Source organism: Hyperolius riggenbachi, chromosome 7, assembly GCF_040937935.1.
Source record: "Hyperolius riggenbachi isolate aHypRig1 chromosome 7, aHypRig1.pri, whole genome shotgun sequence".
NCBI lineage: Eukaryota > Metazoa > Chordata > Amphibia > Anura > Hyperoliidae > Hyperolius > Hyperolius riggenbachi.
This window is the reverse complement of record NC_090652.1, coordinates 31217216-31241397: the sequence shown is the minus strand read 5'-3', so window position 1 is coordinate 31241397 and position 24182 is coordinate 31217216. Positions and strand designations below refer to the sequence as shown.

Sequence of the window (24182 nt, the reverse complement as noted above, 5' to 3'; positions counted from 1 at the left end):
TGAGGTTGGGGGCCCTTCTGAATGTGAGTAAGGGAGTTTCAGGTATGGTAGGTTTGAGGTGAGGATCCTGTGTCAGAATCTCCCATCTGTTTTGTATTATGGATCTGATCTGTTTGTGGTGTTTACTGAATCCAGTGATAAATCTGGGGAAAGGACTGGGGGTCGAGGACGAAACAGTATTGTTGGTATTGGTGATGGTGGCCTTCCATTTGGCGTCTTTGATCAGTTTTTTTGGGTAGCCACGTTCTGCAAACTTTTTGGTAAGGATATCTGATTGGGATTGGTAATCGGAGAAATCGGTGCAATTGCGGAAGATTCTGCGGTATTGACTATAGGGAGTATTGGTTGTCCAGGGTCGGTGATGATGGCTATTGAAATGAATGTAATTGTTAGAGTCAACTTTTTTGAAATGTGTCTTGGTTTTGATGTGATGGGTGTTAGTAAATAAAACTAGATCGAGAAAATCGATGGTGGTGGGATGATGTTGGTGGGTGAACGTCAGACCGGCCGGGTTATCGTTCAGGAAGGTGAGGAAGGTAGGAATGAGGGAATGGTCGCCCTTCCAAATGAAGATCAAGTCATCGATGTATCTTTTATATAGAACAATGTTTTTGCTAAATGTATGTGTCTGGGAGAATTTGAGATGTTCCAGGAGGCCCATGGAAAGATTGGCATATGAGGGTGCAAATGAGCTGCCCATAGCGGTACCGGAAATTTGATGGTAATGATTGTCAGCAAATGAAAACACATTGTGTTGTAAAATAAATTCTGCACATTGAGTAATGAATGATTGTTGGGTGGCTGGCATGTCGGGATGGGTGGAAAGGAAATATGTTAATGATCTGAGGCCAAAGGTGTGTGGAATATTGGTGTATAAGGAAGACACATCACATGTCAGCCAGCTGTATTCTGTATTCCAAGGAATAGTGTTTAATATCTGAATAAGATGTTCCGAATCTTTAAGATATGATGGTAGATTTTGTACAAGGGGTTGTAAATGATAGTCTACAAATTTAGATAAGTTGCTGGTGATGGATTCTATCCCTGCAATGATGGGTCTACCAGGTGGATTGGTGAGTGATTTATGAATTTTGGGGAGATAATAAAAGAACGGTGTTTTGGGATGGTGATTGATGATAAAGTTCCTTTCATTCTTGGTAATGATACCGTTTAAAAATGCTTGGTTAATGAAGAGTTTTAAATTAGCGTTATAGTTTGGGGTGGGGTCGGAGTCCAATTGTCTATAGTGTAGTGGATTGTCGAGTAGTCTATGGGCCTCTAGTAGATAGTCATTTTTATTGAGTAAAACTATACCGCCGCCCTTATCAGCGGGTTTGATGATTATGTCTGGATTATTTTTGAGGGTGTAGAGAGCTTTCTTTTCTGATGGAGTGAGATTGGATGAAGGAGATGGTGCGTCAAAGTCCAATTTTTGGAGATCATTAAGCACTAGTGTGTAGAAAGTGTCAATAAAATTGCCCTTTGAGGAAGTGGGGTAAAAACGAGAGCGGCCCTTGAGATGTGTATTGATGTATTTCTCAGTTTGAATTTCTTCTGCATTGATTGTACAAATGGGTAATTGGTCGTCGGCTGTGATGATGAGTGTATTGTTTGTTTCTCTTAGGGAAGTTTCGTGTTTTTTTATTGCGAAATGTCTTTTAAGGGTTAGTTTGCGTACATATGAATTGAGCTCGACAAATAATCTAGTCATTTGTGAGGAGTTGGTGGGACAGAATGAGAGACCCTTTTCTAATAGTTGGGTTTCTTTAGTGGTTAGGATGTGGCTGGAGAGATTGAAGATGCAGCGAGTTTGTTCAGTGGGATTGGTTGTCGGGGGGTTGGTAGCTCTGATCGATTTCTTTTTTCTTTTCCCTCGGTGTCCTCTTTTTCTGATTCTGGTAGGGGTCTCTTTAATTTGAATTTCGGTTGGAAGATTACTCGAGAGGCGGTGGGGCTCCGTAGTGGTATTAGTAAGGTGTTCTGGGTGATGCTGGAGGGAAGGTCTAAAAAAGATGATGACATAGCACTGTTGGGGTGGTCTTCATTGGGGAGGGGTTCGGTGAATATTTTGGTGGCAGACGGGAAATAGTTGTTGATCAAAGTAGTTTTTGTACCTGGAATGATCTTAGGACTCTGAGATTTGGGCATAGTGGATGATGGTGGAGAAGAATGTGTGTCATAAACACTGATTTGTGAGAGTCTGAGATCAACCTCCTCAGTGGGATTAGCTACAGGGGTGGTGTTGACTGTATGTGTTGAGGCTATTTTAGAAGTGTTGGTGATAGATATAGCCAGGGTTTTTGGAGGGGAGCCATTAAAAAAGTTGCAGGCTGGACTGAAATTGGGTGTGAATCTGGTATTTTTTATGGCGGAAGGTGTAGAGTGGAGGTTGTTCCCAGAGGTTGACATGATGTTATTAGTAGTCTGATTGGGGTGGGGAACATCTGAGGGAGGATGAGGTTTTTCAATAACGGTTTTGGTAGTGGGTTTAGTTTTGGGACCCTGAGGGGGATGTTTATGGGTGTGTTTATTGGGGACAGATTTGGTAACATTTTGTCCGAAACAGAATTTGGGTGCCGTTGGAACCAGTGGAGTGTTGGAATTGTTAATGGGAGTCTCTTGGGTAGTGACTGGTGGTTTGAAGCCCGGGGGGGGGAACCAGTATAGGTGGTGGGTATGGTGGATACTGTGACGGGCGTGGAACCGTGAGACTCATGAGTGGGGGTGGTGGTGTAGGGTTGGGGAGTGCTGGTCTGGGATTGGTGGGGGGGAACCTGGTCCTCCGTTCCCTCTCCCTGTGTTCAGCATAGGCCAATCTGTCTCTGTTTAATTTCTTGAGTTTACCATCTATGGTGTCAGTTTCGAATTTTTTTAAACGTGAGATCAGATTGGACATGAGTGGTTGGTACTGTTTGTTTTTGAGGTGTAGGGATAATTGTTCTCTACAGGCTGTGATTAACGGTTGTAACTCTACAATGATGGACTGACGTTTTCTAATGATTCTCTCCATCATTCCCCCCGTACAGCTTTCTAGATATGTATACCAGTCATCCGAAAAAACGGTATCTTTAGGAAAAGCTGTAAGTGTTTTAATTCTGATGCCATCTGGAGAGATTTTTTCTAGGATGTAAGTCTCTTGCATAGCTATGTCGGCGATGTTGAAGAATTCGTCTTTAAGCGCATTCTCCAACTGAATGAATAGGGGTTTAAGATCAATGTCTGGAGCTGGAGCTTGGTCTGGAGAATCTGTGTTGATCTCAGGTGGTGGTATGGGAGTAGACTTAAACTGGGCCAGCAGACATTCCCTATGGGCGGCTCGTTTGTCAATGAAGTCCATGTTGTGGGCTGCAATCGGTAGAACACTCCGTCAGCGACGATGAGGCAACTAAAGCTAGAAAATGGGGGAGAAACCGAGAGCCCAATATGGTGCAGTATGTTAATATGGAGAGGTCTGTTGTGAATAAATGAGATGATTATACTCACAAGGGTGGGTCGCCACAAAGGCAACCACTGGAAAGGCCGGCGGGGAGAATTGTAACCTGACCCCGCTCAGGTTAAAAAGTCGCTCTCTGTAGATAGGAGAAAAAGGGGGATACACCCCTCCACCAAGGGTGGACTAGATGATATTGAAATATGATAACAGAGGCGCCAAGCAGAATAAAATTAGTTAAAATTGTTAAAAAGGGGGAAGTGGGTGGACTCACCTCCCTTCTGAAAAAAATGGCCGGACAATGGACAGGTTACTTACAGTCTAAAGTAACATTTATTAGTAACTCCAAAAGTGCAACGCGTTTCACGGGTAACAGTCCCGCTTCTTCAGGCAAACGATTATTTGGAGGGTGCTGGGGAAGGGAAACAAAAGGAAAAAAAAGGGGATTGCCAGAGGAACGCAAATACCAGGCACCCAAAGGTGCACCACAAGTCTACAGCAATAAAATGTGCAATATGCATTTAACAGCAAGATATGCATACAAAATAGACTGAGAACGTGTGCAAATAGCATGTATAAAGTGACAGTGCACATATCCATAATATAAAGGCAGAGTATGAGTCACTCTTAGTAAAATGATAAGACAGTAAAAAAATGAATTTAAAACAGGGAGAAACAGAGAAAGGTTTTGTTTTTAAAGGAGTATCGTTTTTAAAGTAAGTAACGGTATCATTACCAAGAATGAAAGGAACTTTATCATCAATCACCATCCCAAAACACCGTTCTTTTATTATCTCCCCAAAATTCATAAATCACTCACCAATCCACCTGGTAGACCCATCATTGCAGGGATAGAATCCATCACCAGCAACTTATCTAAATTTGTAGACTATCATTTACAACCCCTTGTACAAAATCTACCATCATATCTTAAAGATTCGGAACATCTTATTCAGATATTAAACACTATTCCTTGGAATACAGAATACAGCTGGCTGACATGTGATGTGTCTTCCTTATACACCAATATTCCACACACCTTTGGCCTCAGATCATTAACATATTTCCTTTCCACCCATCCCGACATGCCAGCCACCCAACAATCATTCATTACTCAATGTGCAGAATTTATTTTACAACACAATGTGTTTTCATTTGCTGACAATCATTACCATCAAATTTCCGGTACCGCTATGGGCAGCTCATTTGCACCCTCATATGCCAATCTTTCCATGGGCCTCCTGGAACATCTCAAATTCTCCCAGACACATACATTTAGCAAAAACATTGTTCTATATAAAAGATACATCGATGACTTGATCTTCATTTGGAAGGGCGACCATTCCCTCATTCCTACCTTCCTCACCTTCCTGAACGATAACCCGGCCGGTCTGACGTTCACCCACCAACATCATCCCACCACCATCGATTTTCTCGATCTAGTTTTATTTACTAACACCCATCACATCAAAACCAAGACACATTTCAAAAAAGTTGACTCTAACAATTACATTCATTTCAATAGCCATCATCACCGACCCTGGACAACCAATACTCCCTATAGTCAATACCGCAGAATCTTCCGCAATTGCACCGATTTCTCCGATTACCAATCCCAATCAGATATCCTTACCAAAAAGTTTGCAGAACGTGGCTACCCAAAAAAACTGATCAAAGACGCCAAATGGAAGGCCACCATCACCAATACCAACAATACTGTTTCGTCCTCGACCCCCAGTCCTTTCCCCAGATTTATCACTGGATTCAGTAAACACCACAAACAGATCAGATCCATAATACAAAACAGATGGGAGATTCTGACACAGGATCCTCACCTCAAACCTACCATACCTGAAACTCCCTTACTCACATTCAGAAGGGCCCCCAACCTCAAAAGTCTCTTGGCCCCTAGTAAACTACGCCTACCTATCCCTAATCCCACTGAAACCACCCCCATCTCAAACCCTGGGTCATTTCCCTGTGGGAAATCCAGATGTACTGCCTGTCGCTTCATAAACACCACTGATTCCTTTTCATCCAATACCACCCAAATTCAGTATATTATCAAACAATACATTACTTGTTCAACCAGAAATGTCATTTATTTGATCTCTTGTTCATGCAATCTGCAATATGTGGGGCGAACCACTCAACTTGTCCGAAACAGAATAGGACAACATAAGCGCAATATATTGAAAAACTATCCACTTCACAGCATTTCCCGTCATTTCGGCTCCACCCACAACTGCAATCCACAAACACTCAAATTCACGTTTATTGAATCCATCCCACCGCACAATGCTTTTGAGGTCCTTAGGAATAAAGAAATGTTCTGGATACAAATTCTTAAAACACTAACGCCCGAAGGTCTAAACGAACAATTAGAGAAAGTATATTGAATCATCTTTTTTTAATATATTTTAAATGGTCCTCTCTTTTATTCAAACCCATTTAACATTTATTAGTAACTCCAAAACAAAGATTTGTCGTCATTGAGGTAAGCTACCTCATGTTTTTGTCAATTTAAACTGTTTTTAGATGCTTTTATCTACGATTAGGGCGCCTCTTTACAATTGTCTTGTGCATCTTGTACCCCCATACGTGTCCCGTTTGAGGGGTGGAGACAGACCACGCGTGGTGTACACGGTGGACACCTGTCCCCTTTCTTTTACCCAAGGAGTGCCACTGCATCCAGGTCCTCAGTGACCTCCCCGAGTGGAGTCGGGTTTATTGTCTCCACCTGCTTCCTGCGGTCGGTTGCCCCTCTGCAACCCACCTTTGTGAGTAGATTTTCACTTCCTACAATTACCCGATTGTATTGATGTACTGCACCAATGGGCTCCCCGTTTTTGTTCCCTGTGTCCTTTTTTCAGAAGGTGTCCTGACACCCACTACCCACTACGTCTTTACTGTAGGGGATTTTAAAGATGCTCCTGGGCTTGCTGTACTTAGCATAGCAAGTTTACGGGTTGGAGTGACGTGTGTGGCGTTTTTCGTCTCCCCCTCCAGAGATAAATACTCCATAGGAGCACTTTTTTCCCTTCAGATTCACTTTAAATCATAATTGTTAAATAAAAAGAACAAAAATAATTTATAGTTATCTAAAAGACTATAAAGTAACTATCCCTTTGTTGCTTGCGGCTGGGTCACCACTGATCTGAGGTCTAGCGAGGGGTACCGGGGACTGTGATGGAGGAGGGGGCCGCCAACTCGAGAAGGTAATCTAGAGGCTGCGAGGGGGAGGGGGGACAGGCTGGCTACCTATACTGGGGGAACCTACCTGGCTAACCTATACTGGGCGCAACTATACATGGCTACCTATACTGAGGGCAACTATGCTTGGCTATCTATACTGAAGGCAACTATACCAGGCTATCTGTACTGGGGGAACTTATACTGGCTACCTATACTGGGGGCACCTATACCAGACTGGGGGCACATATACCTGGCTTCCTATACAGGGGACACCTATACCTGTCTACCTACCTACTGTACTGTACTGAGGGTGTTTTTTTGTTGTTGCAGCGCAGCTATAACGTGCAAATTGACGCATGTTGTGCGATCATTCCAAATCAGAGGGGGGGGGGGGCACATGCCTCAGACACCAAACAATCTAGAACGGGCCCTGGTTGGATGTGAATGAGTTTTTCTGGTTTGGATTGGAGAACACTTGTATACTTCTACCACTGCTATATGACTTAAGTGGCAAGAGGCTGCAGTCCTGTCTGGAGACAGATGTTTCATTTCTATTGCTGATGCATAGCTCCCAACTGTCCCTCTTTCGGAGGGACAGTCCCTCTTTTGGAGCCCTGTCCCTCTGTCCCTCTTTCCTCCTCATTTGTCCCTCTTTCAGGACTTTGTCCCTCTTTCTATTTAAATATATACATTTCTCTAAAAATGTGTTTGACTCTAAACTTTATTCCCATTCTTTAAATTGATATATTACTAATTTTACTAATTTTAAAATGTTATTATGAAGGAAAATTAACCAGGATAGAAAGGACCAGTGTGGTTTCAATTATAAAAGAACATATTTTTCTTATTAAATCGTTATGGTGTGCGTGATTAGGAGAGTTCCGGGGGTGTGGTAAGAGGTGTGGCAGGGGCATGGCTTAAGTGTCCCTCTTTCTCATCTCAAAAAGTTGGGAGGAATGCTGATGTGACTTTTGTATTGTAAAAGTGTTAGCAGCCCTCCTCCTGCTGGAGATCTATGCACTGTCCTAGTCCCAGCTGTACTCAGGTTTGCTGTTATGCATCTCTTCCCAGGTACCACGTGGATGCAGGAGATTGTGGACCTCATCATGCTATCATGCTGCAGGGGGATGTGGAGAAGAGCACGAGAGCTCCTTGCTTTGTTAAAGTGCCCTTCCTAGAGGGGAACGCTAAACCCTTACAGATCCCATCAGGTAAGTAATAAACCTACTCTGTCTTCGTTATTCGTGCCATCACCACACTCAGCTTGGGATTACTCCCTCTATATTTCTCAGCTCAGGTATTGTTAACCACCTTGGCGTGTCTGGTGTTCCTGCCCACCTTGTGGTGTCCATAACTGTTGCTTTCCCCATAATACACTGAGTGGCCAAATTTTTTTTTGAAAGTAAACCAGTCCATTAGTGATGCAGAGTGACGTAACCATGCAGAGTTGCTTATATGAGGAACACTCAGCTTTGGATGATGTCGTTGTCATGGAAGTTGATGTCAAAATGGGTGAGACGAAAGATTTAAAGAGAAACCGTAACCAAGGATTGAACTTCATCCAAATCAGTAGCTGATACCCCCTTTCCCATGAGAAATCTTTACCTTTTCTCAAACGGATCATCAGTGGGCTCTGTATGGCTGATATTGTGGTGAAACCCCTCCTACAGTGTGATGTCAGGACCATGGAACTGGCATCACACTGTGGGAGTGTAAGGCTTGGTGGTGTATTCTCCACAGTCAGCATGCAACGCATGAGCTGACGTGGAGGAGGTACACACACTAGCACAAGGAAACAGGCTATCCCTAGTATGGTGGAGGGGAGGACTGACTCCAATAGGAGATTGTGGCGCACAGAGCTGGTGCAGATCTGACAGCCACAAACAATGCTTTCGTTATAACGTCTCAGCGCAAAGTAGCGCTGAGCGCATAAACCAGAACTGAGGAGATCAGGACAGGTAAACAGAATGAACGCTTGCTTAACTAGCCACTACTTAGTGACAGCAAGCGTCCACAATAACACAGACTGGAATGAGGCAGCCAATGCGTTGCGGCGATGGCGTGCCTCACAAAGACAGGACAGGATAGTCAGGAAATAGCAGGATCAAGATAGATGAACGTAACACAGACAAATATACAATAAGTATGTTTTCCTAGCGTATTACAATTACAGCTATCAATGAAACTATTTGTAACGTCTAACTAACATATGTATATATCGGCAATGAACCGATATATGACATAAGCAGGAACTCTGACTAGGACAGGACTAATACAGGGAACAGGACTCAGAAGTATTCGCTATCTCTTCGCAGAGATGAACGCAATCCACAAATGGTAACAGAACAGGATTCAGAAGGATTCGATATCTCTTCGCAGAGATGAACGCAATCCACAAACAGAACAGGATTCAGAAGGATTCGTTATCTCTTCGCAGAGATGAACGCAATCCACAAACAGAACCAGGAGCAGGGTAACTACCTCAGCACGGGTGATCACGGTACGCGCAAACTACCAAAACGTGCTGGAAAACTGACTAGCTGAACACAGGATATAAACAGTTCGTGTACGTATATATCAGCGACACTGATGTATCAACGTAACACGAATACAAGGAAAATAATAAACGTGCTGGTATGCATATATATTGGCAATGAACCAATATATGATGCAAAGACCAGCAAAGTATCTTTAGAACAAGAAACACGATCGGGGGCCGAAGCGACAGCAAGACAGGCTTAAACTGAAGCTATGAAAACCCGAGGAGTCCTGCAGGAAGCAGATCTTTATACTGAGGTCATCCAATGGGAGCAGACATGCAGATTCCCACACAGGTGAATGATAATCAGTCACAAGCTGACAGCAGGGAAAGGCAGACAAAGCTATGCAGCTTGCATGGAAAGAGATCAGAACTGCCTGAGCTGCAGCACTACTACTTCCAGCAACACCTGCTGCAGCAGCGATCATTACAGGGAGCCTTGTTGCATTGTGGGAAATAACAGCTGTTTCCAACTGCCAAAAAAGCAAGCAGCAGCTACTTCCACTGACATCACCTGCCAGCAGTAAAAATGTTGCCGTGTGATAAATGTCAGAATGTAAATCAGAGAGAGGAAAGATTTTACAATGGGCAAACACTGACTAAATCATTTATACATTATTGTAAAAAATTAAGCACTTCTGCTCATTACGTTATTTTCACTGGAGTTCCTCTTTAAGTGACTTTGAATGAGGGATGATTGTCGGTGCAAGAAGAGCTGATGCTAGCATCTCTGAAACCTTTTAGGATTTTCTCGCCCAACAGTATCTCGGGTGTTTAGAGAGTGACAGTGGATAAAAAAAAATCAAGTGATTGGGACTATTCTGTTGGTGAGTGAGAGAGGTGAAAGGCGAGCAGCACACATAGTCCGCAGCAACAGAAGGGCAACAACACAACAAATTACAGCTGAATTCAATGCAGGTGCATCTTAAAGCATAGCCCAACACACAACAAGACCGTCTTTGCAAAGGATGGGCTTTAGCAGCAGAAGACCAGCAAGAGTGCCTTTGATATCACAGATATCACAGAAAAACTGGAAAAGACGCCTGTTGTGGGCCCTTGCCACGATGCTCGATCAGTATCAAATTGGTCTGAGGAACATCAGTCAGAGTTAAACCTGTTTCCATGGCCAGTTCAATCCCTTGATAATCGTATTGAGCATTTGTGGGATGAAGTCAAAAGATCACTTCAAAACTTCAAAGCACCATTGAATCTGACCCAACTTAGAGCTGCCATTATATTCCTAAGCAATGGTATCAGCATCTTGTTGAGTCCATGCCAAGAATATCGGCTGTGATTAGAGCTAAAGGTAGAACAACTCGTTATTAAAGGGTGTCTCTAATTTTTGTGTATATATAGCTAGCATACAATTATTTTTTTAAAGGGACACTGTAGTGAAAAATAGTTGAATGTAGTAAATTATTCATCATTCATTATTATTGGCTTAGCAATAGGGGATGCAGAGTTAGCAACTGCCCCGGGGCCCCTGGACCAGAGGGACCCATCTTCATTCAACTTATTGGCTTTTCATTAGTGTTATACTGGAAATGAACACCTGTATATGTGCATTGGATAGTAGTAATCCTTATCTAACTGTTTCCTTACTCAGATTACACCTCTCTGACACTGAAACTGTATTTGGTAGGTTTTGGGGCTTCATATCAATAGAGTGCTTGGGGCCCCATGTAATACTCACACTGGGGCCCCAAGCTCCTCAGCTATGCCACTGTCAGGATCAAACACTTTCTATATCTACGCTCAATTAAAGGATTATTACGAGCACCGGTTCAATTTCTCATTAATGCAATTATCTAATCGACCAATCCCATGGCAGTTGCTTCAATGCATTTAGGGGTGTGGTCTTGCTCAAGACAATCTCCTGAACTCCAAACTGAATGTCAGAATGGGAAAGAAAGGTGATTTAAGCAATTTTGAGCGTGGCATGTTGGTGCCAGACGGGCCGGTCTGAGTATTTCACAATCTGCTCAGGTACTGGGATTTTCACGCAAAACCATTTCTAGGGTTTACAAAGAATGGAGTGAAAAGGGAAAACATCCAGTATGCGGCAGTCCTGTGGGCGACAATGCCTTGTGGATGCTAGAGGTTGTGAGGAATAGCAGAAAAGCCGCCGCATGTTCTGACAGTAAGGCGGCTGATTCCGCGTCTGATGCGGCGGGTTGTCTGGAACTGGTGGTGCACATGGGAGGAGTGGCGTGGGGGCCGCCGCGTGTTCTGAAGGTAAGGCGGCGGATTCTGCGTCCAGTGCGGCGGTTTCCCCGCAGCAACATGTGTCTGGGCTGTCTGGACCTAGTACTGCACACAGATGGAGAGCTACGCGCGCGCGCGCGCTGCAAGACAGGCTCTTTAAACCAATAGGAGGAAGATCAGCTGATCGGGGCGGTCAGCTGATACCTGCTCAGTCAGTGATTGGTTGATGGGAGCTGGGCGGCGCTGTGGAGCGCTTTACTATATATATCTCCTGCTGTTCAGTTGCTGGTTGTCTGGCGTTGCGAATGCTTATGTGTTAGCACTCAGACCTTAGTCAGATCCTTCAGTGTGGTGGAACCAGGAGGACCTGGGAATCCACACTTAGCCAGTTACTGTATATCATCTGTGTTATTCTCTAGCATAGTTCCAGGGTGTTGAGATTACGGCCCTCACACCCCAGACTAGGAATACTGTATATCATCTGTGTTATTCTCTAGCATAGTTCCAGGGTGTTGAGATCACGGCCCTCACACCCCAGACTAGGAATACTGTATATCATCTGTGTTATTCTCTAGCATAGTTCCAGGGTGTTGAGATCACAGCCCTCACACCTCAGACTAGGCCTTGTTCTGATATCTGTTATGACCTGTAGCTTTCCTGACTATTCTTCTGATCTCTGATTTGGTACTTTGCATATCTGATACTCTGTTGCCGACCCGGCCTGTCTGACCTTCTGTCTGTCACCCCCCGCAGGGTGTCCAGCCTTTCCGCAGGGGTCCCCTGCTCTTCAGAGGGGACACTGCTCCTTATCAGTCAGGGACTCCCTCTCCAGGTGTCCTTGACTGCAGTAGAGTCTTCTCTACTTATTGGACCACCTGCTACCCCGGTAGTCCAAAGGTTACTGTTGCACCAAAACACTTACACACTCAGGTGTCTAGAGGTTAGACATATTTGATTATTGGCGATTCTGCAGATCCCCAATAATCAGGTATATCTGTATTCTTGGGGATACTGCAGATCGCCAAGGATCAGATTCTCTCTCTGGTTGCTGACACCTATCGTTACAGAGGTCAGAGGAGAATAGACCAACTGTTCCAAGCTGATAGAAGAGCAACGGTGACTGAAATAACCGCTCATTACAACTGAGGTATGCAGCAAAGCATTTGTAAAGCCACAACATGCACAACCTTGAGGCGGATGAGCTACAACAGCAGAAGACCCCACAGGGTACCACTCATCTCCACTACAAATAGGAAAAAGAGGCTACAATTTGCACGAGCTCACCAAAATTGGACAGGTGAAGACTGGAAAAAGGTTTACTGGTCTGATGAGTCTCACTAGAGTCAGAATTTGGCGTAAACAGAATGAGAACATGGATCCTTAATGCCTTGTTACCACTGTGCAGGCTGGTGGTGGTGGTGTAATGGTGTGGGGGATGTTTTCTTGGCATGCTTTAGGCTTCTTAATGCCAATTGGGGATCGTTTATATGCCACGGGCTACCTGAGCATTGTTTCTGACCATATCCATCCCTTCATGACCACCATGTACCCATCCTCTAAAGCAGTGTTTCTCAACTTTTTTAAGCCAAGTACCCCTTACTACTACTCCATCTCTGCAAAGTACCCCTGCTGAGTGTGTGCGCACACTCGCGCACCGAGACGCTTGGGAGAATGAGGGTGCTGGATGGAGAGAGGCAGATGAGGGTGCTGTGCGGGGAGAAACTGGTGAGGGTGCTTGCAGAGGCTAAAGGGTGGTGAGGGACAGGTGACTGTGTTGGCTGAGACTGGCAGAGGTCGAAAGGAGGATGCTGCTGGCTGAGGCTGGCAGAGGGTGAAGGGTGGGAGAGACAGGTGAGGATGCTGCTGGCTGAGGCTGGCAGAGGTTAAAGGGTGGGAGAGACAGGTGAGGATGCTGCTGGCTGAGGCTGGCAGAGGGTGATGGGTGGTGAGGGACAGGTGAGAATGCTGGCTGAGGGTGAAAGGTTGGAGAGACAGGTGAGGGTGCTGCTGGCTGAGGCTGGCAGTGGGTGAAGGTTGGGAGAGACAGGTGAGGATGCTGCTGGCAGAGGGTGATGGGTGGTGAGGGACTGGTGAGAATGCTGGCTGAGGCTGGCAGAGGGTGAAAGGTGGTAGAGACAGGTGAGGATGCTGTTGGCAGAGGGTGAAGGGTGGGAGAGACAGGTGAGGATGCTGCTGGCTGAGGCTGGCAGAGGGTGAAGGGTGGGAGAGACAGGTAAGGATGCTGCTGGAAGAGGGTGATGGGTGGTGAGGGACAGGTGAGACTGCTGGCTGAGGCTGGCAGAGGGTGAAAGGTTGGAGAGACAGGTGAGGGTGCTGCTGGCTGAGGCTGGCAGTGGGTGATGGGTGGTGAGAGACATGTGAGGGCGCTGTTGGCTGAGGGCGATGGGTGGTGAGGGACAGGTGAGAATGCTGGCTGAGGCTGGCAGAGGGTGAAAGGTGGGAGAGACAGGTGAGGGTGCTGCTAGCTGAGGCTGGCAGAGGGTGAAGGGTGGGAGAGACAGGTGAGGATGCTGCTGGCTGAGGCTGGCAGAGGGTGAAGGGTGGGAGAGACAGGTAAGGATGCTGCTGGCAGAGGGTGATGGGTGGTGAGGGACAGGTGAGAATGCTGGCTGAGGCTGGCAGAGGGTTAAAGGTAGGAGAGATAGTGGAGGGTGCTGCTGGCGGAGGCTGGCAGAGGGTGAAGGGTGGGAGAGAGGTGAGGATGCTGCTGGCTGAGGCTGGCAGAGGGTGAAGGGTGGGAGAGACAGGTAAGGATGCTGTGCAGTGCAGTGGGTGATAGGTGGTGAGTTAGAGGTGATGGTGCTGGCTGAGGCTGGCAGAAGATCTATAAGTGTATGTTAAAAAGATACACATCACACACAGGCAATTTACCAATTTACACTCACACACAACCACCCCCATAGATTCACACACACACACACACACACACACACACACACACACACACACACACACACACACACACACACACACACACACACACCCATAGATTTACACACAAAACCACCCCCATAGACACACACACACACCCACCCTCCTCTGTCTGTCTCCCGTGTTGCTTGCAGCACGTGGTGATGTGTGCATCTCTCCTCTTCTTCTCCTCCTCACATTCTTGGGGGAGGAGTTCTGGATGTGTTCACTTCGCTCATGGAGAGGGGTGCTGCAGTAGTTCCTCTCTCCTCTGAGAACACTGCCGTTATCTATTATCAGCTTAGCTTAGCAGTAGGCATGGGCAAGAAGCTGCGGGGGTGCTATAAATAGCAGCACTGAGCAGGAGTGAAGTATACATTGATCCTAGTAGATGTAGTTTTTCAGCTATGTGATTTTTGCACCCCTTGCTGGTAAAAGTGGTGCGGAACACACTATTTGCTCTCGGGTAACTTCACTGTGCGTACCCCCGGCAGTGGTCTCGCGTACCCCCTGGGGTTCGCGTACCACGTGTTGAGAAACCCTGCTCTAAAGGCTACTTCCAGCAGGATAATGCACCATGTCACAAAGCTCAAATCATTTCTAATTGGTTTCTTGAACATGACAATGAGTTCACTGTACTAAAATGGCCCCACAGTCACCAGATCTCAACCCAATAGAGCATCTTTGGGATGTGATGGAACGGGAGCTTCGTGCCCTGGATGTGCATCCCACAAATCTCCATCAACTGCAAGAATCTATCCTATCAATATGGGCCAACATTTCTAAAGAATGCTTTCAGCACCTTGTTGAATCAATGCCACGTAGAAATAAGGCAGTCCTGAAGGCGAAAGGGGGTCAAAAGTATAGTGTTCCTAATAATCCTTTAGGTGAGTGTATATTGGTATGTAATAATCCTTTAGGTGTACTGTATATTGGTATGTAACCCCACCCTCCCATTTATATTTAGCCTAGGCTGTTTAGCTATGCGGAATTCTTCTCCAAAAGCATTCTGGGAGACTATCTGCATGGAGTTTGTATGTTCTCTCCATGTGTGTGGGTTTCCTCTGGGCACTCCAGTTTCCTCCCACATCCCAAAAGCATACAGATGAATTAGTTGGCCCTAGCCTATGATGGACATATGCCTATAGTAGGGAATAGATTGTGAGCTCCTCTAAGGGACAGTTAGTGACAAGACAATATAAACTCTGTAAAGAGCTGCAGAAGATGTTGGCACAATATAAATATGAAAAAATAGTAATAATAATAAAACATTCCACAGTGATAAAACTTGGCAGTATTAGATGTTGCTGGGTTTTTTCCTTCCAAATGACTCCCTAAGCCCCGTGTCTCCCAGCTTCCAGTGCATAGCCCCAACCCCTTGCAGAAAAGTGCCATGGCCCTTTTCTGCAAGGGGGCGTGGTTACACACCGGAAGCTGGGAGACACGGAGCTCAGGGAGGGATTTTTCACTTAGAAAAGCCCCCTTTTTCCTCTTTATTGCAGGTGCTTTCTTGTGGTCTCTAGTGATGAGCTTTCTAAACATCAAGATCTCCCTGAAGGCCGGAGATGTCACCACCAGAGTCTTGACAGAAAATTGCAATGTATATTAAAAAAGAGTTTTTCACTGTGAAAAAGATTTATGAGTGGAAGAAACTATACAGTATATTTCTTTTGGCAACACACCTTTATTCCGGCACCAGAAGCTCATTAGTAAGAGCTGCAAACACGACTCTCATCACAGAAAAACAGCATAGGAGATAGAACTTCTTTAGGCGTCTTCCAAGTTCCAAAGTCTTTATTCAGTAAACAGATATACAGATCGTTACATCTTAGCAAAGCAGATTCTTCTGTAGTAAGTCCATTGCGTTACAGCTTCTTGATTACCTTCCTGTTGAAGGGTAATCAGGTCGTCTTCTGTCTATACTACGTTACATCTAACTACCAAGCCCTGAGGCCTACTTAAATTATAACAATGAGTACCCACATGCAACGGGAACTGCTCACCTGACTGCATGGCCAAGTAACATTTCAGAAACAAATACTGACCTAAGGAGAGGGAAGCGTCTGGATCCTAATGAGATTTCTTTTCGCATCTTCTGGACAACAAGGACATGTGGCTCCCCTGGTACTGAATGAGGCAGCAGTTTTCTTGTTGGATGGATGATCTCACAATCCTACTGAGGCTTCCATCGGGCATCTTCCACCCCTCGCCGGGACCCTCCTGCTGATTAGGGCCGTTTACCCATGCTGACACAAGCACGGTTCACACACAGCTCCAGCTTACTGCACAGGCATGGCCTTACTTGCTCATGTGTAGTACAGACACGCATGTTCTTGAAGAGCAGCTCGGTTCCAATCAAGTTACCAAAATTCCCTAGTTGATAATCTTTATAGGGTCTGCACTCAGCGTTGGGGGACCAGAGTATGCCGAGGGAAGCCTCATTAGGATCCAGAGGCTTCCCACTACTTAGGTAAGTATTTGATTTTTTTTTCCTGAGCCTTATTTCGGGTACACTTTAAATAAAATTCCCTGATCACTGCTGTGCAGTTACAGTAGTGTCCGAACAGTAGTCGACTAGTCGCATTTGTATTGACTAAACCAGGGTTGGGCCGAGGCAGAGGCTAGAGAGGCTCCAGCCTCAGGGCACATTGTAGGAGGGGGGGGGGGCACAACTCACTCAGCTGTCATTCCCTTATTGGGCCTGATTCACAAAGCGGTGCTAACAGTTAGCACGCTGGTGAAAAGCCCTTTATCATGCCTAAACTCAGTTTAGGCATGATAAGTTTAGGTGTGATAAGTTTAGGTGTGATAAGTTTAGGCATGATAAGTTTAGGTGTGATAAGTTTAGGCATGATAAGTTTAAGCGCCAACTGCATTAGCACCGCAGTTCACAGCTGATCAAAAGTTTTACGCTAGCAAAGTCTGGTGCACTTCGTATAAAGTTTAATGGCGCTGCTTTGCGTGCGGGACTTTGCAAGCGATCTAAACTTATCTAAACTTATCATGCCTAAACTTATCACACCTAAACTTATCATGCCTAAACTTATCACACCTAAACTTATCATGCCTAAACTTATCACACCTAAACTGGCTTTTCACCAGCGTGGTGCAATGGTTATCATGCCTAAAGTCTCTAACTGGGTTAGCACCGCTTTGTGAATCGAGCCCCTTGTGTTTGAGTCCTATGGGAGAAAAGCACTTTAGAAATGTTATTGTATTGTATTATTATTGTATTGTAAAAAAGAAAAGGCAATGCATGGCAGTGACTGCAAGCCAGATAACTAGAGATTAAGGTTTTGGAGACCCTGGGGGGCCTCTCAGTCTAATAGCAATCTGTAGTGATGGTTGGGATGGGAGGGATGGAGGGGCGCACTTTGGTGTCTCAGCCTTGGGTGCTGGAGGACCTTATCCCAGCTCTGGACTAAGCAAAACTCTTTTTGGATGACCAGTTCATGCCATTTTGTTGTTGATTTGCTGATGTGTTTGGGATCATTGTCCTGTTCCTAGACTCAGTTTTGGCCAAGCTTTCATCAACACATAGATGGCCTCACATTTGACTTTGGAACACTCTGGGGTGCAGAGGAAGTCATGGTCAACTCAATGACTGCAAGGTGCTTGGGTCCTGCAGCTGCAAAGCAAGCCCAAACAATCACCTGTCCACCACCCAGTTTAATTGCTGGTATGAATTGTTTGTGCTACTGCTAATATGCTGAGTTTGTTTTTTGGAACCATGCATTATGGCCAAACATCTCTCATTTTTTTATTGTATGCCCCAGAAACATTGTTTCAGAAAAGTGTTAGTGAAACAACACACAAGTATGACTATCATTTGGCCAATACCTGCATAGAAACCAGATTTGCATGTATTTTGCAGGAGCACAAAGGGTAGAAAACCACAAATGTCCCTGTTTGTTCCAGGAATGTATCAAAGGGTTTTAAAATGCTTCTTTAGACACTCTGTTTTTGCGGGGATTTCATAAATGTCATCAATTGATACAATTTCAGTTTTTTAAAGATCTGAAAATGTTGTACCTACTGTTCTCTTTTAGGGGTGGAGAGTGAGACTGCCAACACTATGCCATCTCCTAGTATACTGAAAACACATATGCCAGTACAATTAATGCTTCCATCCTCCTTTGAGAAGAAAGCCAAGATGAGAAACTTAAAAAGGGAATAAGACTGAGAAAAGAAGATGTTTTAATCACGTCCTAAACAATGTTTTCATATCAGATCCCACCCCCGAGGAGAAAACTCTTCAATATCATTACCACTTATGGTTATGTTAATGTTAATAGAGTCCAAGCCCTGAATCACACCTGGGTCATTATCTGCATGTAAAATGTTCATGTTCTTTTGATTCTCGTGTTTATTTAGGCTCCTGTTTCTTCATACTTTTGTAACTTCAAGGAAAGGGGCTAATATTTATCACTGGTTTGCTGTAAGCGGTAATGTTCTTCTCCCGACAGACAATATACATTGCCTGGGAATGCCAAGGACTGCATGGTGTCGTACTTCTATTTCATCCAGATGGTCAAGGGACCGCCAAGGTCAGAGTCCTGGGACCAACACTTCTGCAACTTCCTGGCTGGTGAGGGTGAGTAAGAGGGAATATCCGATACAGAGGACAGGCTAAATTTAAAGGCATTCCTTATTTAAATCTTAACAGGGCTATCTGAAGTGAACATGTGTGCAGTAAAACATGTAAAAACATGTATAAAGGTAGGATGAAACTCAGATTTCATTCAAACCATTGTGCCCTCTTAAACCCCACACCACACAGGCATTTCCACAAAACCCACAGGGCCTTCCCCACAACTGCAACCCTGTTTGGGGTGATTAGGGTTAGCTATCAGTAAGGGTTTCATGTTTGGGGTGGTTAGGGTTAGGTATCAGTAAGGGTTTCATGTTTGGGGTGGTAAGGGTTAGGTATCAGTAAGGGTTTCATGTTTGGGGTGGTAAGGGTTAGGTATCAGTAAGGGTTTCATGTTTGGGGTGGTAAGGGTTAGGTATCAGTAAGGGTTTCATGTTTGGGGTGATTAGGGTTAGGTATCAGTAAGGGTTTAATGTGTGGGATGGTTAGGGTTAGGTATCAGGAAGGGTTTAATGTATGGGTTGGTTAGGATTAGGTATCAGGAAGGGTTTAATGTTTGGAGTGACTATGGGTAAGTATCAGAATGGGTGTAATGTTTGGGGTGGATAGGTATCAGGAAGAGTTTAATATTTGGGGTGTTTAGAGTTAGGGATCAGGAAGCAGTTTATGTTGGGGAGGAGACTTATGTTAGGCATGTCTAGATTGTCTAAATGTCTAGATTGTAAGCCTTTGTCCAGGGTCCTCCTCCTTTTTGTGTCCTACCTGATCACACACCTCCATTACTGTGCACCCATGCTATGCATTTGAGTGAACCTAACTTGCCTAATCTCCATGCTCCCATCCAGTGACTGACTAAGCATTACCTCATACTCATAGTGTGCTGTGTGATCTGGTTTTCTTGTATTCCTGTATTGTCATATTGCTGTTTGTCACCCCTAAATATTGTCTGTAACCTAAATTAATGTCCAGCGCTGCGTAATATGTTGGCGCTTTATAAATACAATAAATAATTATAATAATAATAATAATAAATAGGCATGAGAAAGGAATTTACATTAGGGATGGGGGGTAGGGTTCAGTCTTCAATTAGACGTTTATGTTGGGGTAAGGTTAGGGTTAGGTATCAGGGAGGGGTTTATGTTGGGGTAAGGTTAGGGTTAGGCATCAGGAAGGGGTTAATTTTGGGGGAGGTTAGGGTTAGGCAATGGCAGCCTCCATATTTCTCTTGTAAGAGGTGTATTTTAAAAGAGGTCCGTCTACTGGAGGATTGGGCTATACAGTAGTAGAAACACTGTTGAAAGCCTCTGTTACAGACAATTTCAGGCATCTCTATTCTTTTAGTGGCTTGGGGAAGCTGGTTTGACCACATTCTCGGCTGGTGGAAAGCAAGGGACAAACACAATGTTCTCTATGTGTTCTACGAAGATCTGATCCTGGTGAGAGGCATACTCATAGTCCCTAAAGCTGAACCATAGCAAAATTTCACATTGGGTGTAACAAAGATAGCCATACCATATAAACTTCTAGGGGCAAAGAGATGCTTGATGAAAAGTTGGTGAAAGGCAAGTAAACCCGCGATACCTGGCTAATGCGAGCGTTTCTATGGAAATGCATGTTACCATAGCAATTCTCACTTTCTCCATGTACCATGGGTCGCGCTAACTGCACATCGCACAGTAGTCTGCAGCCTGCACACGGCAGTGTTACACAACTCTAAGCCGCAGACATTGCCTTACAATGAATATACAGTTTGCATCAGCTGGTAATTTTTTGCGCCTCATTGACAATGACTAGTTACAAACTTTTGGTTTAGTTACCATCTCCAGTGTTTCCCCATTGTTTTCCAAATTTAAGGTGGCCATACATGAATCAAGTAATTAATTTCACGGATAGCCAGCCAATTGGATCATTTGCTCAAATCTGCTAGAAATCGATGCCCAATTCATTTACGACCAAAATTAATAGATTTGGTTGATCACGGAGGAAGTAAATTGTTGTGGGATCATCGGCTGTGTTTGGAGCTACCGTCTGCCGCCACTTTTTACTGTGTCTTCTGTCCACCACCGGGGCTTTTCCCTGTTTCTTCTTTCTTGAGACGCCTGTGTTATGCCAGAAATTCTAAGGACCGAACACTAGAGGCCTCTAGTGGTTAGGTAAGGTATGCCATGGTGCCTGTAGTATTTGGCCTCTTGTATTTAGTTATGGGACACATAGCTCCCTGGGAATGAAGAGGCCCTGATGATGGAGAGAAGACACCCGCCCGTGGACAGGTGTGAGTAGCTCCACTGCCCTGGGGTGGGGGTGTTAAACTAGAAAACTCAACAGGCAGTGCGTATAGACAATTTCATGCTGATCAGATAGATCCCTCTCATGTCATATAATGATTGGAGAAGGATCTATCTGTTGGCCACATGGACCAGTATATGGCTACCTCTAGTAAATCAGACTCACAGGTCCATATTCAATTCACTTTTTCTCCTGAGTTTTCTAATAGGTGAATGGCCTCAATTCACTAAGCTTATCTCCTGTCTTTAATAACCCTTCTAGAGTTGTTACCATGGTGATAAGGCATGTCGTATTCAGGAAACAATTTACCTCAGGCAAACCTAAAGTTAACTCTTCTGTCTTTAAGTTAACTCTTTAATCCTTAAAATAACTTGAGTTAAAGACAGGCTGTTCATTAACTGCGTGTGCAAATTATTGCAGAGGAGGTAACTTAACTACAGAGGAGGTAACTTAACTACAGAGGAGGTAACTTAACTACAGAGGAGGTAAATTAACTACAGAGGAGGTAACTTAACTACAGAGGAGGTAAATTAACTACAGAGGAGGTAAATTAACTACAGAAGAGGTAGCGTAAGGAATGAAGAGATAAGATAACTCTCTTACTGTGTGGAGGTAGGTTTTCTCTTGCCTTATTATCTCCAGCATGATCTTAGTGAATTGAAGCCATTGTCACACCTTGTCATAAAATGCCTTTTAAATCCCCAGCAAGCAAGACAATACTCAAAATAAATTTGATAGTACTTTTTGACCAAGTTTTGGGTACTTTTTCAAAAACTTAAAAGTCAGTTTAAAAAATAATATGAAAATTATCTGGTGGAAAAAATAATTGCATATGGGCCACTGTCTGAACAGGATGTAGGTCTTAGGTTTCTCTGTATTTTTATTTAAAAATTAACTTTATTCCATTTTCATGAGATGTTTCTCCAGTTTGAGCTGAAGTTTGCATTGGTAGGACCCAAAGAGAGAGATCAGAAAAGTTGCAGAGTTCTTGGATAAGGAGATGTCTGAGGAGGTCCTTGAAAGGAAATAGTGAACACTTACCTTGTCATTCCTCGAACACGTCCCCATGGCTGGGAGTCTTCTGCGCATGCGCAGTTTGTAAAGACTTGTAACTGCGCATGTGCAGAATGCTCCCAGCTTTGGGAGCACAATCATGGAGGTGCACGGCCGGGACAGTGTATTATAACTACTGGATCAGGTCAGGAACAAGGTAGTAATCTTAGTGAGAACCTGAAGTAAGGAATATGGAGGCTGCAATCTGCATTACCATATAAACACTGCCAGTTGCCTGGCTGTCATGCTGAGCTTTTGGCTTTAGTTGTTCTCACACACAGACTGCAACAAGCATGCAGAGAGTGGAGTGAGACCAGAGTGATCTGGTGATCATACATGTGATCTGCATGCTTATTCTGGACCAGTGACTTAAAGAGAACCTGTTCTTAAAAAAAAGCCCTCTGGGGGATACTTAACTCAGGAGGGGGAAGCCTCAAGGTCAATGAGGCTTCCCCCTCCCCTGCAGCTGCAGGGAATCCAGTGCGGGCTCCCCCAAAACCTCACCCGACAAGCTTGACACGCGCTGATTTATTCACCTCTCCACAATCCTGCGTAGGTGCACTAACGGCTCTTCGTTCGGGTAAGCCAGAAATAGCCGAACCCGATCATATCCGCTCTAATGCGCAGATGCAAAGGACTCGTGCCTGCGCAGTAGAGCGGATCCGATCTGGTTTGGCTATTTCCGCCTTAACTCGAATTGAGAGCCGCTCATGTGCCTGTGCAGGATTGCGGGGGGCTGCAGCGCTGGATTTCTGGGACACCAGAGGACGGGGGAGTCTTGTTAGGATCCAGAGGCTTCCAGCTTCCGAGGTAAGTATCCCCGGGAGGGTTTTTTTTTTTCATTACAGATTCTCTTTAAAGCCAATGGGTAGTGGGTACCGGTTTTAAAAACAAAAAGTCAGATACTCACCTAAGGAGAGGGAAGGCTCTGTCCTAATGAGCCTTCCCTCTCCTCTCCCGGTGCCCTCGGTGCTGCGCTGGCTCCCCCGTTCGCGTCCGCCGCCGCAGGGACTTCGGAGGTCTTCGGGAGCACTCGGGCTTCCGAAGACAGGCCGCTCCATTCTACGTACGCGTGAGCGCGTCATAGAGGGCGCTCGCGCATGCGTAGTATGGAGCGGCCGCGTCATCGGGAGCCCGAGTGCTCCCGAAGCCTTCCGAAAGCTCCCTTCGGCATGCGGAAGTGGCAGTATTTGACCGAACTGGTCGAATACTGCCACGGGGGATCCTGCGCGGGACCGGGCACCGGGAGAGGAGAGGGAAAGCTCATTAGGACCAAGCCTTCCCTCTTCTTAGGTGAGTATCTGACTTTTTGTTTTTAAAACCGGTAAACATTCACTTTAAAGTATTGGAGGGAGAGGATCAGCACAGAAATCTGTCTACTGGCATTGTTAGAAAAGGAAGATGGCAGTCTACGTATTCCTCTCACTTCAGATTCCCTGCAAAGACTAACCAAAGGCAAAGATGAAAAACACACATGCTAGGCAGTGCTGAACGCACAGCACTAGCCCTGCTTTCTGTTTTGAGTTTTTGCCTTTAGCTGGCTTTTATTTTCTTTCACATTATACAGTATTTAATTTTGACTGACATAAATTATTACTGCATGCATGATGTTCTGCCAACCTTTTAGAAGTCTCACTGTGGTCTTTTCTGACCAATGCTAGTGTTATTAAACTTTGCCATCTAAAGTGAACCTGAAGTGAGGAAACTCTAGATACCATGGAGCATACATGTCATACTCCGGCCTGTGGGGTAAATCTGGCCCTCAGAGCCATTGGTTTTGGCCCTCAGGAGGTTTCCCCACTTTACATTATGTTTGGCCCACGTAGGACAACCACAGGAGCTATATTGGAGGGTAAGCCGTAGATCACCAGGGAAGCCATATGGGGAGAGGTAAAGCACTAGGTACCAGGAAACTGTATAGGAGAGGGAAGGGACCACTAGACACCAGGGAA

General features: G+C 45.0%; 1 pseudogene; it reads left to right on the top strand.

Annotated features, from left to right (window-relative positions):
* Positions 1-22207, top strand: part of LOC137525963 (sulfotransferase 1C4-like) — a 31807-nt pseudogene extending 9600 nt beyond the window's left edge.
* The last annotated feature ends 1975 nt before the right edge of the window (positions 22208-24182 follow it).